Raw genomic sequence first — 21,159 nt, forward strand, 5'->3', positions numbered from 1 at the left:
AAATTATTATTTAATAGAATATAGTACTATATTATTAGCTTAATAAGCTTTACCCTTATTTACCTAGACTTATAAAGTAACAGTAAAGGTATAATTACTAACTATATAAATAAATTATAAATAATATAAATTTAATAATAATTAAATAAATATTTAAATTAATAACTAAAAAGTTTAATTAAAAGCTTTTAAAAAATTAAAAGTAATTAAAATAAATATAGAAATATTTATATCTAATAAATATAGCAGCTACTGCCCATTTTATTTAATATAATTTAATAGAAATTAATAATTAATTAAAATATAAATTAATAGAAATATCTTTATTTAATATAAGATTATAAGTCTATAGTTATTTTTATTAATTATTAAATAATTTTAAATCCTTCTTTATAATTATAATCCTTTTTATATATATTATTGTTAAAATAGTAATTACTTATTAACTTAAAATAAGTTGATTACGTAATTAAGCTATAATACATAGATATATATAATAAAATATATATTATATAAGCTTAGTAATCAAAACTATTTATATATGTATTTGGAATTATTTTGCCACAGTGGCAAACTAGTGGCAAAACTAATTCTAAATACGAGTGTAAACCTTAAATCTGACGTAAGATTACGAGCTTTTATTATAAATCCCTCAGATTTGTAACGTAAGCTTATGGTAATATTAGTAATCATATTTGTAATCTATGATTGGAAATACAAAGATTACAAATCCTTAGATAGTTTTTTGTCTATAAGTAAGGAGGTTTTCCTTCTTCAAAAATCAATCAATTCAATATTACTCAATTGTCTTTCAATACAATCGTCTAAGATTTCCAACATACGCCCTAAACCATTATCCCTACCTACGATATAAGTCCCAGACTATATATCCCAATTAGGCTAGCTCCAACATTTTTCCAAAACTCAATTCTGTCAAAAAACCTTAACTTCTTCCGTTTGAACGTAATCTGTCCTCCGACAATTATAATAAGCTAGTTAACTATATTTTTCTATTAATTTAATTTAGTATTTTAATTAATTTATATTAAATATTTATATTTTTAATATTAACTTAATATAGCTTCTATAGCTTTTTAAAAAGTAAATAAAGCTATAGATTAAATTTATTTATAAAACTTTAACTATATAAAAATCTCTTTTACTAGATAGCTAAAAGGAGCTTTATAAATTAAAAGTTTAATAAAATTTTAAAAGTACTAGATCTTTTATAGGGTATATACTATTATTTTAAAAGTTATTTAATAAAATTTCTTTAGTTTTACTTACTTACTACTAGGTTTAATTTTCTATTATTTCTTTTTATATATACTTTTTAATAGTAATATATATAAAGTTTTTAATACTTAATATTAAGTTATTAATTAATATATTAGACTATATTTTAAGCTACTTTAGGTCTTTATATTTTATAAATTTATATTTAATTATAATTTAAATAACTTAAAATAAGAATAAAATAAAAAAAGAATTCTTCTATAAAATAAATTTAAGTATTAAAGAAAATAGAATTAAGATTTTTATAGGATCTACTAAAGATAGCTAGCTTTAAATAGTTATTATATAATAGGGGCAATTTTTACTTAAAATAGATTTTGAAGTAGACTTTTAATAATATAATATAATAATAATATAAAGAACTACTTTTAATATAGTTTATTTTTACTTTTAGTCTTTTTTTATTTTATAATAATATAACTGCTATATTTAGTAGCAATACTTAGTTTTTATTAGCGTATTAGCTTTTCTAGAAGCTTAGATCTATTTCTTTTAAAGCCTATTAATATTAAATTAACTTTTCTATACTAGGAGTATTTACTAGTATTTTACTAAACTAATTATATAATAAATATTATAATTTTTAGCTATAATTGCTAGGAGTAATTATATATCCTTTGCCTACTTTTTAAAATTAATATAAAAGTAAAATATAAAAATAGGTTATAAATTAGCGAATATTAACCCTATATTGCAAATAATAGTACCCTCTATTAAAAAGGACTAAAAGCTATATATAACTAAGTTAAATATAGTTTACATTTCTTGGATTAAGACTTTTAACGCCCTTAAACAAATATACTTTATTTACTTTATTATTATTTTATATATATATAGCTTAAATAGGTTTAGGTTACTATATAGCTTATACCTATAAATATAAAGAAAAAGTACTATATTTATAATTTGCTTTTTTTTTATAATATTTATTTTTATTTTATTTATTTTAAAGATTATATTTATTATTTTATTATAATAGAATTAAAGCTATATTTAAATATTAAAAAACTTAAAATATCCTAGAAAGTAGTAGAACTTTTTTATTAGTTTAATAGCTTAAGATTATATAACTATAAATAGTTTTAAATAAAGGTTACTCTATACTTTTAAATAGCTATAAAACTAGTAGTTTTAGCCTATTTACCCCTAAGTAAAATTTTTAAAGCTAGCTAGCTATTAGTATACTAAATAACATTTATATCTACTTTTATATTAAATAAAATATTTTTTATAAGTAAATAAAACTAAAAACCTATTATTTTTCTGCGGAATTAGCTTATAGGTAACTCTATAAAGTTGCTGCTTTTTTAAATAGTTTTCAACTATAAAAAAATAATTATACTACTTTTATAAATAGTTTTTTTCTAGAATTAGTTATTAGAAAATTACTTTAATATTTTTAAGCTTAATATTTAGCCTATAACTTTAGAGAAGCTTAGTTAAAGATTTATAACTATTTATCCTAATAAATCTATATTAAGGACGCTTAAGTTATTTAATAAGAATATATATTACTTATAGTTTATATAGCTTAAAGCTTAATAATAAAAGTGTATTTTTCCTTTATTAGAATCTATTTAGTCTATAGAAATTTCTTTTTTAAAGTAAACTTTAATATAAATAGGAGAAAGCTATATTACTAAGATATCTAGTAATAATACTAAGTTATCTTTGCGCAACCTTTTATTTAAATAACTAAATAATCCAATAGCTTTAATTAATAATATATAATTAAATATTAATATAGAAATATTTAGTTAAAATTAATAAAATACTTAGGGAGTAGCTTTTTTTAATTAAAATATTAATACTTAAAAGCTTATAAACTAAAACCTATAGTTAGAAGTTTTAATAATATTAAATAAAACCTTAAAAAAAGTTATTAGCTATACTATAGCACAAGCCTACTAAAATACTTTAATAGCAAAATAAGTTAAATATATTATAAATTAATAAATAACTAATATAAATATTTATAGAGATAGTAATAATAAAAAAGAATTCAATTCTGCGGCTAGAGCACCTATATTTAAAGTTTCTAAGGAACTATTTAAAGCAGCTACTATAAGCTTACTTTAATTTAATTATAAAAAAGTATATAATAATAAAAATATTATTTATATTTATAAGGAACTAATATACTAAGATATTTATATTTAATTATATTATATTAAAAATAAAGCTTAAGTTAAAAATAAAAACTTAATTAAAAAAAATATAGCTTTATACTTTTAAGGCTTAGTATTTAATTTCTAACTTAATATTTTATTTGAAATTAAATATATAAAATTTATATAGCTATTTTTAAAGCTAATATAACTTTTTATAAAACTATAAAAAAAATTTAAGCTAGCTATTTTATTAGTATTTATAAAATTGTAAAAGCAATACTATACTTTAAAAAATATATTAGAATAAAAAAAGGCTATATTATATATATAGTTAGTCTTTAAATTTGCAAAATAAACTAGTATAATAAATAAATTTACTTAATATATTTAAGTTTAAACTAATATAATAGTTAAGCTTTAAGCAATAATTCCTTTATTAAAAAGTAGCTTAAATATTAAAGCTTTTTTTAATAAGCTTAATAATAAGAAAGAATTATTTTATTATATTATAATAGTATATAAGTAGGAACATAAAAAGGCATATAATTTATAATAAAAAAAATATTAAAAAAAATATTATAAAAAAAAAAGGAAAAAGAACTATAATATAGTAATAATCTTATTTAAGGTTTATTTTAATTATTTTATTTTTAGTAAGTGCTAAAGAATATAATTGCCTTTAATAAATCGCTTAATTTAAAGCTATTTTATTATAGAAATAAGAATATACTAATAAGGCCTTACTATTATAGTAGACTACTACTTAATCTCTTATAATAATAACCTTTATTTTTCCTTTATTTAAATATACTATTAGCTTATCTATATCTAAACTATTAGGTTTAAAGCGGCTTCTAGCTACTTATACTAACGCTAGCTTTATTATAGCTAATATTAAACCATATATTATAGTAGCTATAACTAGTAAAAAAAGAGCTACTAGCAAATAAACTATTTTTTATAATTATAGCTAGGAATACTTAGCCTAATTAAAATTGCGGTAGCTATATAAGTAATTAATAAGGTAGCTTTTTATATTAATAGAACTATTAATATAATTATAAGAATTAGTATTATTAAAATATAAATTATTAAAATAAAAATATAAACTATTACCTTAATAGCTTTAGACTTAAAAGGCTTATTTTAGTAATCTCTAAGCTAATTATACTATATAGGAAGCTGCGTATTTTATAGTTTTAAACTTATATTAAATAAATACTAGGGCAAATTTAAATAAAAATCAATTTTAAACTATAGTAAATTATAAAAATATAAAAAATAATTTTATATAATAGTATAATTAGATAAATAAAAAAAGTCTCTAGCTTTAATTAAAGATTAAAAATAAAAATATATTTTAAAAATGTAGTAATTAGCTATTATATTTCTATAGGCAAATTTAAATATAAGCTAAAATATAAATAATATAATTTTAAATCTAAGTTTAATAATACTTTATATACCTATGTTAAAGATAAAAAATACTAGTATAAAATTAAATATATTAAGAAATCTAAATCTAGTTTAAACCCTATAAAAATAAAAAGTTAAGATTTAAAAGAAATTAAAGCTTAGCTACAAATAACTCTTATAGAAAAAAGGCTAAAAAAAATAAATTTTAATTTAGTTCTAAAAATTATAGAATTTATAGCCTCTTAAGTTTATAGTAATAAACTAGCTTTTAGAACCTAGTACTATTTTATAGTTATTATTTATTTTATTCTTAATAGGAATAATAACTAAGTATATATTAATATAAGCTATAGGATAAGCTTAATAAACTACTATTTTGTTAAACTTTATATACTTAATTTAAAGATTTTAAAGTATAAGTATTTAGTAACTTTAAAAGGTATTAGTTCTAATCGCTATTCTATTAATAATTATATTTTACTTTTATTCTTTATTAAAAAAGTACTAAAAAGAAATAAAATTTATATTAAATTCTTAAAGATTTTCTATTTAATAAATAATTTTAAAATAAATATACTTTTAAGGATAGATTTCTTAAGTCCTAAATAAGCTATAATTAAAGTACTAAAATAGTATATTACTTTTAATATTTATTAAAGAATAATAGTAGATATATATTCTATAGCTTATAATAATATTAAAATATATAAAACTTTATACTTAAAACAAAAGCAAATTATTCCTTTATATATTATAAATTATATTTTAGTAGCTTTAAAAAAAAAACTGTTCTCCTAGATTAAGATTTTCTTTTCAAACCTATAATATAGGGAGCTTTCTATTATTATATAGATTTAGAAGTAAATTTTATTATAGTATATAATAATATAGATAAACCTATAATTGTTTTTGCCTAAAAAAGGGTAAAATATATAATTAAATAAAAAAATTAAAAAATATACTTAGTTAATAAGAAAACCTTAAAAGAATAAGTTTAAAATAATATAAAAAATAGGAAAAACAACTATAATATTCTAAAAAGCAATATTATAAAAAGCGAAGTAAATACTAAACTTAAAATAAAATTAAATAATAATATTACTATTTATAAAAATAATAATACTATTAAATAGTTATTAGCAGTAATTGAAATATTTTTATATATTTTTAAAAATATAAACAATATTATTAATATTTTAGAAAATAAATAAATAAAAATATTTTTTATTAAAAATTAAAAAGTATTATTAATTAAAATAAGCTATAAAATCTACCTATAAAATATAAAATTTAATATTTTAATTAATAAAAAATATAATAAAATATATTAAAAAAGTAAAATATTTTAAACTAAATATTTTATACCTTTTAGCTTTTTAATCTTTATAGTATAAAAGATAGTGTATAAAAAGTTAAAAAAAAAAGCTAACTTAAAAAGGTACAATTATTATAGATATTTAAAAGTTTAATAAAATTACTCTTATTAATAGCTACTCTTTCTTATAACAAGAAGAGATTATATATTTGCTATAAAACTATTAATATATTACTATAATAAATAGTAGTAGTATATTCTACTTATTTTAATTTAAAATACTTTAAATTAGTATTTTTTTTATTTACTAAGCTATATATATTTCTTAATTTTAAGAAATTTTTTATTAAATACTTTTCTATAATACTTTTAGGACTATTAGTTAGTAGTTTTAGTTTATATATAATAAAGGAATATAATAAAGCTATTAAAAATATAGCTTTCCCTAATATTCTAAAATTACTTAAGTTATACTATAGCTTTATTAATTTCTTATAATAAAATATTATATAGTTTTCTAAAATAGCGGAACTACTTATTAAATATAAAACTAAGCTATTTAAAAAATGCTTTATAAAAGGGGGCAAAGAAAAAAAAGCTTACTTAAAGAAAATAAAATACTAAAGTATAAAAAAAGAATAAATTTTATTTAAGATACTATAGTAGGCTATAACTTTAAAAAAAAATTTATAATATAAAGATTATATATATTAGTTGTATATAAGTATTAATATATTAAAATAGTATAGATTTATAGTAATATTATATTATATAAAAAGCGACTTAGATAGTAATACTTTTGCTAAAGCTAATATTTAACTTATATTATTTCTATCTAAACTTCTTAATAAAGTAGAAAAACAATACTAGTTTATAGAACTTGAAATCGCCTACTTAATATAAATATTAAAAAAAACTAACTATATTATAAAATAGAAGAAAGATAAGCTGCCTATTATTTATATAGATTATATAGCTATATTAAAAATTTACTAAATAACTATTTTAACTTCGTTATCTATAAATAAGCTTAACCTTTATCTTATAAAAGCTAGGTAATATATTAAATAATATAAATTAAATATATACTAACGTCCTAGTAAGTTAAATATTATTCTAGATACATTTTTACGCTTAGCGCAAAACAAAAATTTAATACCTAAAAATAATAAAGTAAATAAAGTTTTAAATAATATTTTTATTTATATAATAATTTATATAAAAATAGCTTTAGAATTTAAGGCTAAACTAATTAAAATATATAGGAAAAACTTAGGCTAAAGCAAAATATATAATTTTTTTAAATTAAAGGAAAATAAAAAACTTAAAAAAAATTTATTATAGTTTTAAATAAAAAAGGATTTAGTTTATTACTAAAACTTGAATAATAATAAACTAAGACTATATATTCTTTAAAGTTTAAAAAAGAAATATTTAATTAGGTTTATAATTAATATTATTATTATAGGTTTACTTATAGCTATAAATAAATTATTAAAATATATTATATTAAGTATTTCTTATAATAACTAAAACTATATATTATATATTGCTTTTAAAATTAATTAAACTAAATTAAGAAATATATATTATATAGTTAATTGCAATTTATATTAATATTACTATATATATTTTATATAATTATAATTAATTTTATATAAAGGCTACTAATTTTATTAAATAATTTTAATTAACTTTTATCTATAATTTATAAATTTATAAAAGCAATTAAAAGTAAATTTAAAAAAAATACTTAAATAATAGAAAAGTAGGCAAAAACACTACTTCTATCTTTTATAAACTAGGGAATACTAGTCGCTATAATATCTAACTATAATCTTAAATTTATAATTATATTTTAGAAATTAATCTTTAAAATCCTAAGTATAAAGATACTTACTTTAACTAGCTATTACCTATAAATAGATAGTTAATTTAAATAAATAAATTAGATATTAAAAATAGTTTTATACTATTATCTAACTATTAACTCCGACGCTAAATAGGATTAAAACTATAAACTAATAATTAACTTAGCTAATAACTCCTTTAGTACTATAATAAAGAAATCCCTTAATAAAATTATTTATAATATAAAATTAAATAAAAGGTTATAAATTTTAAATAATATTATACTTTAAATAGATATTATAAATACTAAAGCTAGAATATATAAAAAAGTAGCAAATATAATTATATATATAGTTATATAAATTAAGCTTTACTATAATAAAAGCTATAAGCTACTTTAAATAAATATTAGTAAAAAAGCTTTTATTAAGTTATATTTTAAATATAATCTTAAAAAAATTAAAAATAGAATATTTGCTAATTAATAAGCAGGACTATTTAAAATCATTTAGATTATAAGTAAAAATGCTTATAAACTAAAGCTATTTCTAACTTAAAAAAATATATTTAGTTATTTTAGTAATAATATTAAAGCTAGCGCCTTTAGATAAAAACCTATTGAAATAAATTTAAAAAAAGTTTCCACCCCTAATATAATATAAAAATAATAATAAAAAAGATAAAATTAAAATTCTTCTAAATTAAAAAGTTATAGAATTTCAAAGATAAGAAAGCAAAAATAAAAGGCATATATAATATCTTATAAAATAAAAAGGGTTTAGCTTTATATATAATATATAATATAATAAAAGTAACTTAAGAAATGTAAAAAACCTTATTAATAACTATATTAAGAAATTTAATAAGTAATTATAGTTAAAGTTTAGAGCTAACTATAGGTTAACTACTAAAAATTAGCTTCTATAGTTAAGCTTAAAACTATAAATAAATATCTACTTATTTAGTATTATTAATCTAGCTTTTATTTATTAATATTTAATAAGTTAGTACAAGTTGCTTAGAGTTTTATTCGCTACTAACTAATAGTAATAATATTTAATTTATATAAAAGTTAATAGAATCTTTACTTTATAATACTTTATATAAAATAATTAAAATATTACTTTATTTTATAACTTATTAGCCTTTAATATTAGTAAATAATATATTATAGGTAGTAAATATTTTATAAGCTAAATTTTCTATAATTAAAAACTTTAATATTACTTTTACTTTTTTTAACCTAAATAATAAAAACTTTTAAAATATTTAGTTTAGAGAAGAAAACTCAAAACAGCTTATAAATAAATTTTTACCTAATAATTAAAATATAAAAAAAAAATTATATTAATATTTAAATATAGCTTAGGGTATTATTAATTAATATTTATATTATATTAATAATTTGTTTATAAAATGTTACCTAAAAGGTAATAGAATATTAACTAACTTAAGCGACTTAGTATTTAATAAAAATTTATTAAAGTAAGTCTTATAATATTAAAATAATAATATCCCTAGCTTTAACCTAGGAAATAAAAAGATATAGCTATTTAAAGGTTTTTACCTCTTATTACAATAAATAGCAACCTTTTAAATAAATAATATTAATAAAATAAATTTTTTTAATTAGTATTTAATAGTTTTTAAGTAAAAAAAAAAGGCTAAAAGCTTATTATTATCTTTATAGTTAGGATTTTACTTAAATAATAAAAGGCGAACTAATAAAACTTATAACAATAAATAGTATATATGTAATATACAAGGCCCTATATAAAAAGTTTGCTTTTAATATTTTTTTCTTAATAAAAACTAAAACTTAAAATACTAGGTATATCCTTAGCTAAGGACTTAAGGTTTTAAAAAAATATAGTTTATATAATTTTACTAAAACTAAAATAAACAAGGTTTAATATTACTAAAATAATATAGATTATATAGCTAAAGCGTTAATAAATATTTTTATTAATTTTAATAGTAAGAATAACTTAGTATATAATATTTATAATACTACTTTACAAATAAATATATATAAACTAAAAGTAAATAAATTAAAGAAAATAAAGTTGCTAGTAGATATTGGGACTAAATTAAATAGTAAATAAAAAAATTAAAAATTTATATTTCTAAACATTATTATAAGAATAATAATAAAAGCAGATCTATTTATAAAATATATACTTATAATAAATTTAGTTTTTAAGAGAAAAGTATTGCCGCCTATAGTAATAATTAATATAGGTAATAAGAATATAGTTTTTATAGCTTTTAAGAAAATTATCTCTATAAAAAATTAATTAAAACTTAATAAAAAAAATATTATTTTTAAAACTATATTAGTTAGAAACTACTACAAAAATCAAAAATTGGTTTTTTTAAACAAATTTACTTAAAACTAATTATATTATTATTTATCTATTTTTGTAAGTAAACGAAAAAAAATAAGAGAAATATTTATTAATAATATTTATTATAATAGCCGAAAACTAGTTTATATACCTAGCAAAAGTATTTAATATTATATATATAAATTTTAGTATAATATAGAATTTAATAAAGACTTAAGTATAATATAAGAACTTTATTAGCTTTTAACTTAATTATAAAGTTCTAGATAATAAAGAAGGAATAATTAATCTAAATTAAAATAAGAACTTAAAAAATATATATATTTAATTAATAATAAAAAAGCTAAAAAATCTATTATAAAATAATAATGTTTTTAGTTTTTTAACTTTAATTAATAAAGAGTTTAAAAATATATAAAAATATTAAAATTAACTAAAGGCTAAAATAAAGCTTATAATTAAGATAAAGTTTTTTTAAAAAGGATTCTTTGTAGAAAATATAAAACAAATTAATAAAAGCTATTTTATATAAGATTTTAAATTATTAATAACTAATAACTAAATAATTAAGTATAAAGTAAAAGTATTTTATAATATAATTAACTAATAAAGAATAATAATATTTAAATATAATTTGCAATTATTTATAATAAAAAATAAAAAACAAATAGCTTAAAAGAAAATCTAATATAAAGATAAATTAGTATTATAATATTTTAAAAAAATAAAAAATTTAAATAATAGTAAAGCAATAAATAAAAAAACTTAAAAAGTAGTATCTAGCTTCTAAGCTAGAAAAAAATAAAAATAAATTTATTTTAAGGTAGTCTTAGCGTCACTAGTACCTAGCTTAGCAAAGAATTCTTAGTAGCTAATTAATTAAAAGCTAAAAGTTACTTAAACTAAAAAAGCAAAACTTTTTAAGTATATAATATATAAAAATGTAAGTATTAAAAGTAATTTAAAGTAAAGAATATTAATATTATAATTAAGCCTTAATATACTATGTTTTAAACCTTAAAAGCTAGTATTAAAAAAATAGTATTAAAATCTAGCCTATATTCTAGTATTATAATATTTATTAAAATATAAAAAAAAATTAATAAAAAAGATATTTTAGCTAAAAAACAAATTAAGTATAAATAAAAAATAATAATAGACAATATAGGATCTAAAATAAATATAGAAATAAAGATTATAGTAAAAAATTATAAACGCTAGTAAAAAATAAAAGCTATTTCTATTTATATTATTTATTTGAGCTACTAAAAGTAATAAAAAGTAAAGTATATTAAAAAGGCTAGTAGACGCAAGTAAGTATATAAATAAGCTAGTAGTAATAAAAAAGCTTAAGCTAAACTTTAAATCTTAAATAAAATTAATATTATATAAGCTTAAACTTTAAGCAAAATTAAATAATATAAAAAGGAACTAAATAAGAAAAAAGATAGTACTATTAAATTTACTAGTAAGTATATTCTAAAGTCTAAATATATTTAAAAACGCAAACCAAGCTAATACTTAGAAAATATTATCTTTAACTATAAAAGATAATATAGCAATAGATAATAAACTTAATCTAGGTATAAAGCTTATAATATAGTAAGGAATTAAAACTATAAATATTTTAAATAGCTTTAATAAAGAAGATCTAAAGTATTTATTATAGGAAAACTTTATTGCTAAAGATAAAAAATTTAAAAAAGTTGCTACTTAGTTATAATTATTTAAAGTAATATATTATATAGGTTATTATAAATAATAATTAATTAATAGGGAATACTGCTAAAAGTAAATTGCAAGGACATACTAATCTTTGCAATAAAGGTATTTATTTTATAATAAAGGCAATTTTTACCTAAAGTAGATTTTAAAGTAGACTTTTAACAATATAATATAATAATAATATAAAGAACTACTTTTAATATAGTCTATTTTTACTTTTAGTCTTTTTTTACTTTGCAATAGTATAACCCCTATAATAATAGTCTTTACTTTTAAAAAGATAAGCCTAGCTTAAAAAGGCTTAAGGTTTCTTTTTAGAAATTTAAATATAAAATATAATAGTACTTATAAGTAAGTATATTATTATTAATATAATATAGCTTTAAACCTATTATTATATATCTTATTACTAAATTATTAAAATATTTTACTATTAGTTATTAAATATTTTTTAATTTTTCTTTAATACTTAACTAAAGTTTAAATATAGATTCTAATAATAATATTAGGAATACTACCTCTATTAGTTAATTAACTATTAGTTAATTAACTACTTTTATTAATTTTCTACTTAAAGGCAATAATATTAAAATTTATTAATAAAGTAAAAAAAACAATACTACTTTTTAAACTTAGTAATAAACTATATCTTAGTATTAAAAAAAACTTAAATATAAAGTAAAAATCTATTAAAGCTCTTAAAATTAAGAGTCTAATATTAAAAGTTATATACTAAAGGTATAGGGGTATATAATAATAAACTTTATATAATTTATATATAATATAATAAATCTTTAATATATTTTTAATATAAGTTAACTAGTAATATAGTAATATTAAACTACTTTAAAATAAATAAATATAAAAAATCTATAGATATTAAAAAATTAAAGTAGTTTAAGATCTATACTAGTATTCTAGAGCAAGTTAGTTATATTTTACTTTTTTCTATTAAGCTTAATAAAAAGATTAAAAAAAATCAATATTATAGAAATCCTAGAAATTACAAGCTAAAGCTAAAAAAGCTATAATTAATAATTATAAATTAATTTAATTTAATTTTAAAAATATATTTTTATAAATAGTTATTACTATTAAAATATCTTATAACTCTATTAATAGTATTTTTATTTAATATCTATTTTTATACTTAAATCCTAGTATATAGCTACTAAGTATATGTATAATTAGAAATAAAATACTTATTAAATAAAAGAGCTTTAAACTTATTTTATTAAATATATTACTAATAAAAAGAATAAAAGTTTTATTAGCTTTAAATAGCTAGTTATTTTATAATTAATTAGCTTATATAGGGATTATTATATATTTTATTAATCTTAATTAAGTATATTATAAAGTAGTAATTAGATTTAAATATATTAAAAAGCTTTATTCTAATATTAATTTTTCTTTTTACTTTACTAAAATTATATAATACTATTATATTAAGAATTATATTTATACTATTATTACTAATAATATAGGAAATATAAATACTCTATTTTAAAAAGTAGTTTTTAAATATTATAAAATAAATAAAAAATTTAAATAAATATTTATTACTTAAAATACTAAGTATATTCTATATTTTACTTATATTATTTAACTAGTATTAAAAGAGATATTAAGTATTATAAAAATTAAGCTTTTAAATAATAAATTATAAAAGAATTAGGATAATAAATAAAATATATAAAAAGTAAAATTAATATATTTAATAAATTCCTAAACTTTACTATAGCTTTTAATTAAAATAAGAAATTTTTTTTCTCTTTTTTAAGGTTTTTATTAATTTTTATAATAATTTTATTAATTTTAAGCTTTAGCTTTATTAGCTAATATTAAATATTATTTAGTTAAGAAAATTATTTATATATATATAAATATAAGTAATTAATATAAGTTTAAATTCTATATAATATAATAGGAGTAGATTAATAAGACTTTTAAGTTTCTAATTAAAAATAAAGTTAAATTAAAAGTAAGATTAAAACTTTTAAAGCTTATTTAAAATATTATTATTTAATAGGATTTAATATTCTATATAATAGTATATATATTCTATTTCTACTATAATTTTAAATTTTTCTTTTAAGATTAAAGCTATAATTATTTATAACTTTCTTTAGATAAATAAATAACTATAACTTATTTAATAGATATTATAAAATAATTAAAAAAAATAATTTATATTATTAGCTATATAAAGATAATAACTATATATTAAATATTCTTAATTTATAATAAGTTTTTTAATTATTTTAAAAATATATAAATAAATTTTATATTTAAATATATAGCTTAGAAAATTGAAATAAAAAGGGTATTATAAGTAGCTAAAATAAAATTATACTTTTATTATATAAAAATTAAAAAAAGCTTTAAGTTTTTTATAGTAAGGTAATGCTTTTAGATTTAGCTTATAGTAATAAAATATTTAAAGGTATAAATTAAAATACTTATAATAAATTAAATTATAAGCCTTTTAATATTAGTAATTATTTAAAAAAGAATTTAAGAATAAAAAATAATCTTTATTTTATATTAAATATTTATAAAAAGGCTTAGCTAAAAGAATATAGTATAAAATAAATAATTATTTAACTTTAGTTCTTATATTAAATAATAATAATAATAAAGAGAGGAATATAAATAAGAGCAAATTTATATATTATTATAAAAATAATAAAATATTATTTTAAAAAAGTATAAAAATATAAACTATAATATTAATTATAATTTAATACTTTAAAAGTTATTTTTAAATAATAATATTTTATTATAATAGAAATTATTAGTACTTAATTATCTAATTTTAAATAAAGTTGCTTATAATATCCTAACTATAATAATTAATAAAATTAAAGTTAAAAAACTTTTTTTATATAGCTTTAAGCTATATAATAATAAGTATTAAGCTCTAGCTACTTTTTAAACTTATATATTGCTTTATAAGTATAACTAATTTTAATAAGCTTTAAAGCTTAGTTTTTATTGATTATATAAAATATATTATTTAATTTCTATTAATCCCCTTTATTATATTATTTAATTTTTATTAATCTTTTTTATAATATATTTCTAGACTAAGTAAAAGAATTTATATTTAATAAATATTTATATTATAGTTTTTAACTTTAAAATAGAAGAAGATTAAAGTAATATTTTTATTTAATTAAATTTAAAAGAATAAGTATAGTTCTAATAAATTAAATAATAATAACTATAATAATAATTAAATCTAAAATCTATCTAAGGAGCTATCTTTACTATAAATACTTATAAAGCTTTAAGCTTTTTATCTTTTAAATTTTTTAAATCCTCTAAATTTTTTAAATTATCTAAAACCTTAAATATAATTTATATAAAGGCTTAGTTTTTTTAAAAAGTAAATATAAGTAAATAAATAGTTAGAATATTATACTAAGTTATATATATACTTACTAGATTTTATTAGACTTTTCTATATATAGATTTACTATTAGGTTAAACTATCAAGTTTTTAAATTTAACTTAATCCTAATTAAGTTAAGTTAAAGCCTCTATAACCTAACTTAATAACTTAACCTAATTCTATTAATTTAAGTTAAACTACTAAGTTAAACTATATTAATCTAAAGTATAGTTATTAAATTATAAATACTATTTTTAATTTCTTTTATTATATTATATAAAGGAATTTATTAAAGTTTTTAATAAGTATTATATTAATAGGATAATAATAATATAATAAAATAATTTTAAATACTAGGTAAAAGCTAGAGCTAACTTAAAATATAGGTAGTTTTTAAAAACTAGAGTTATAACTCTTTAAGCTATTTTATTAATAATTTTAATAAAGCTAAAAAATAAGTAAATCTATTATAATTAAATTAATAAAAGTTTTTATAAACTACTTTATTATTAATAATATATTTATAAAATATATAGAGATAAATATAAAACTATTAAATATAATAATTATAAAAGTAAAGATTATTAGAATTTAAATAAAACTTTAATCCTTTTTTAAGATAGGGTTTTATATTTAAAATAACTATTTATAATTTTATCTTTATTAAGTAATATTTTAGAAAAATTACTATACTTTATAGCTAACTTTACTAACCTTTTTTTAAATAAAATACTATTACTATTATATTATTAATAAGTATACTAGCTATAAAATTATTTAAATAAATATTATATATAATAAATCCTATAAACTATAAAAATAGGAGCCTAAATAGGCTATAGAGGCCCTAACTAGCTATTGCTAAATATATTTTACCCCTCTATAGTAGTAGATCTAAAAACTTTTATAAAAGATATAGAAAAATAAAATATTTACTACTAGCTTCTAATAATAGCTATAACTCTAACTTTATTTTATATTTCTTTATTTTTAAGCTTAGTTTTAAAAAATAATAAAGGATTTAAATATATTTATAATTTATTATATTTAAAAAGCAATTCTATTAATAACTTTATTAATATAAATAATAAAGCCTTTAGATATATTAAATTTAATACTTCTATTAATATAATATTCAAAATAAGCTTTAGAATAATATTTATAAAAAAGGATATTTTTAATACTTTCTAATATATACTAGTAGTAATAAATAAGTAATAGCTCTTTAGCTTTTATTAAAATAATATATATTAAGCTAGCTATTACTTCCCCTTTAGTTTAAAGATAGTACTTTTTATTTTTAACTTTTTTACTAAAAGCTTATACTATATTATCTTTTATAAATTTTATTACTTTATAATTCTTTATTACTTAAATAACTTCTTTATAGTTTTACTAGAAAATATTAATATAAAATAATATAATAATAATTTTAATACTATTTATAAAGAGCTTAGCTTAACTATTAATATTGAAAAAGATATTACTAGCTCTTTAGTAGACTTCCTAGATATTAAAATCAGTATTATAAAAATATATATTAAACTTTAAGAAAATAAACTTTAAAGAGCTTTAATAAAAGTATTTTATATTTTTAATAAGAAATTAATATTATATAAGAATTTTAATTCTTTTATTAAACTTTTAACTTTTATTATAAAAGTTATATAGCTTAGATACTCTTTCTTAAAATATATATATAATACTTTTATAAAGAGGAAAACTTAGTATAAAGTTAATAAAGATATTTACTTAGACTTAAAATAGTAAAATACCTTACTACTTTATTATAATAGTTATTATTTTAAATATATTTTAAAATTCTAATAAAAGTTCTTTCTTTAATTAAATACTATTTCTATAAAAGATTTTAGATACTTTTTACTTATAAACCCTACTAATCTACTAACCCTAAAATTTATAATTATAAGCCTTTTCTAGGTATTAACTCTTATAAATATTTAATTTTAAGAAGTATTTATAGTTTTAAATACTCTAATCTAATAGAAAAAGTTACTAGTAAACTAGACTATATATATAATAAGAAATAATAAACTAATTTATTATAGCTATAGAAAACTTTTTATAAAAGAACTAGCAATAGCTATTATTAAAAAAGTAGCGTTATTTATTACTACTTTTAATATTAATTTAAAAACTAACTAGCTAGTAAAAAAAAACAAATATTCTAGTTAATTATTTTTTTTATTCTATTTTAAAAAAGTTATTAATAATTACTTTTAGTTAATAAGCTTTATAAAATTATAGTTATATTAGTATTTAGGCTTCTTTACTAATAATTTTAACCTTTAATTTTATTAAAGTTTAATAAAGTCTTTAACTATAGTTTAGTAAAGAATATATATATTATATATATAAATACTTATAATAGCTACTCTAGGTTTTATATATCTAAAGACCTAGAACTCATTATACTAGTAATAAAAGAAAATTTAGATAAATAGCTTATTAATTATTCCTGCTCTTAGATTTAATTAAAATAATAAAAATATATTTTATAAAAGTAAGGTTAAAATATATAAGATAAAGATTTAATAATAACTATCTTAATTATAAGTTCTTTAGCTAGTTAATTAAATATATTATTAATAGAATTTATAAAACTTATAATAAATATAATATTAAAAAATAATAACTTATTATTCAAGATATATTAACTAAGATTATTTAAACTTTAAATATATTTAGATTTAATAAAACTTTATTATATATTACTTTCTACTTAGTATTTATAAGCTTTTTATATTTAAGTAAAATTATATATAATATTAAAAACTTAATATTTAATTTCCTTTATTAATATTTAATAAAGTTATTAGTTATTCTATATAAAAATTACTTTATATTAAAATTCTTAAGCTTAAAAAATAACCAATATTAAAAAGATATTACTTTATATATTACTAGTATAAATAATAATATATATTTAATTAACTTACTATATTTTTTTTATAATATTCTAAGCTAATTCCCTGCTATTTTAGCTATTATTAAACTTATTTATATAAGAAATTATTATTAATAAACTATATTTTATATTATAGAACTATAGTTTATAAAGCTATTACTTAAAATATTTATTTAGAAAAGGAGTAATAACTTAAGCTAAAAGAAATAACTTATTAAATTATAATATTTAGCTCTTAAGCCGCTAGAAATTAAAAGCTTATACTTATTATATTGATTCCTTATTAGATAATTTGTTAGCTATATTTAAATATTTTTTATTACTTTATATAGCTATTATTAAAGAGTTATACTTTCTAGCTTTACTTTTTCAAAGTAGTTATTTAACTACTAGGTTTAAGTATAAGTTTAGCTAGCCTAAAAGTAGCTATATAGCTTTACTAGTAAGAAAGTTAGTCTTTAGCTAGTGTAAATACTTAGTAATAAAGTTTTTAAACTTTTAAACTCTAAGCTAGTATAACTAATATTAGATTTATAACTTATTATATTATTATATTTAAACTTATTAAACTATTAAAAAATCTAGCTAAACTAAAGGTTAATAGGCTAAAAGTTTATTTTACTTAATTCTTTAAGCTTTTATATTTTATTTTAATAGCTTTTACTTTATTATTTCTATAATTATTTCTATTAATTAAAAGGCTTTTAAAATACTTACTTACTATCCCTATATATAAATTTATAAATATAAATTTTAAAGCTATATTAATAAGGGGTTTAGCTAGCCTAGGGGTAGCTATATAGCTTTACTAATAAGAGAATTAGTTTTTAGCTAGTGTAAACACTTAGTAATAAGGTTTTTAAATTTCTAAACCCTAGGCTAGTATAGCTAACATTAAATTTATAAATTATTATATTATTATATCTAAGCTTATTAGATTACTAAAGCTATATTATTTCTATAAGATAGAAATAGGCTAGCTCTATAGAGCCTAGTCGCTAGTAAATTAATTAAGCTTTACTAGAAGGTTTAATATTAATCTTTAGTAGACTTCTAGAAGGGTAATTCATTCTATAATAAGCTATTTAAATTAATAATTATAGAAAAAGTTTTTGGATTAGAATAGTCTTTCTATATAAATACTTTAGAAATTAAAGTAAATTATCTTTATTCTTATTTCTATAGAATCTATAAGGATAGAAAGACTTCCTATTCTTATATAAGCTATATATAGATTGCTTTTATAGTAAATTATAAGAGTTATTCTGCTCTCCAAGTGTAGTATTATATATTATTATACTAACTTAACTTTCCTAGAATTTAAAAAGAAATATACTTAAAATATATAAGAACTTTTCTCTATAAATTAGTACCTTAAGTTATTATATATAGAGTAGTCTATTAGACGTAATATAATTTACTTACTATATTAACCTACCTTTACTAGCTTAATACTTATTATTAGTTTAATAGAAGTTATAAATATAATATATAAATCTTTTAAAAAAGTTTCTAATAATAGACTATTATTTATATATTATTAGTAATAAATCTCTATTTTACTTATACTTTCTTATAGAAATATAATCTCTACTATAATTAACTTTTTTTATATAGTTTTAAAGGAAATCTTTTATTTTTAAAAATAAGAATATACTTTTAAAAACTTTATTTTTATAAAATAATAGAAATAGTATATAAGTAAATAACTAGAAATTAATATTCTATATAATAAATAGCTTTTTCTTATAAAGAAAGAAGTTACTAGTAAAAGAACCTTTAATCTTAATAATACCTTAGAGGTTCTTAGTAAAGGGATAAGATTTTCTAGAAAAAGTCTCTAGAAAAATTTATTATATAGCTAGTTAGTAGCTTAAGATATATATAATCCCTTTTTAAATAAACTTTAAAATAAGCTTAAAACTATTTTAAAGTAATTCTAAGATAAGCCTAAAGTAAACTTAAAATTTCTTCTAATAAATCTCTAAGGAAACTTAAAAAATTACTTTTTTTTTTAAAGATTTCTTATTATATAGACTTTAATACTTGAAGTAGACTAGCGGAAAAGCTATATCTATATATATATTTAGCTAAATAGTATAAATGTAAAGTTTATATTATATAAGTATAGCTAAATTGCTTTAAAATTCTAATTTTTAATATAACTTTTAAAAATTTCAACTTAAAAAAAATCTTCAATATATATTTTTAGATTATATTTAAGCTTTAAGCTTACTTTAGTTAAATTTCTATAAGATATAGACTTAAGCTAAGCTTAAGATAATCTCTAGATATTTTAAAATATAAACTTTAAATAAGATTTTTTAAAATAAATTTCTTTTAAAAATAGACTTTAAAATATATTAATTAAAAGTAGACTTTAAGTTATAGTTAATCTTAAAAGTAGCTTAAATATATATAAAGTTATATTTATTATAAAGGTTTACTTAAGTAAGTCTTTTATTTCTATATAAATTTCTTAAGGTATTAAAAATCTCTTTAAATTTATTTAAAAAGTAACTAATATATAATATACTATATTATATTTAATAGTCTTATTAACCTATATAAGATTTTTTTAAGACCTAACTAGTAAATTCTTTTTTTTTATAAATATTTTTTAATTTAAAAACCTTATTATCTATTTAGTTAATATTAATAAAGATTCTAGTACTAAGAGCTATAAATACTTTATATTTTATATAAATTATAAGATACTATAATTAGCTAGTTATATATATAGACTTAGTGAAAATTATATTTTACTTAAT

This window comes from Bacidia gigantensis (assembly GCF_019456465.1).
Source record: "Bacidia gigantensis strain McMullin 20006 chromosome Unknown contig_233, whole genome shotgun sequence".
NCBI classification, from domain to species: Eukaryota; Fungi; Ascomycota; class Lecanoromycetes; order Lecanorales; family Ramalinaceae; genus Bacidia; species Bacidia gigantensis.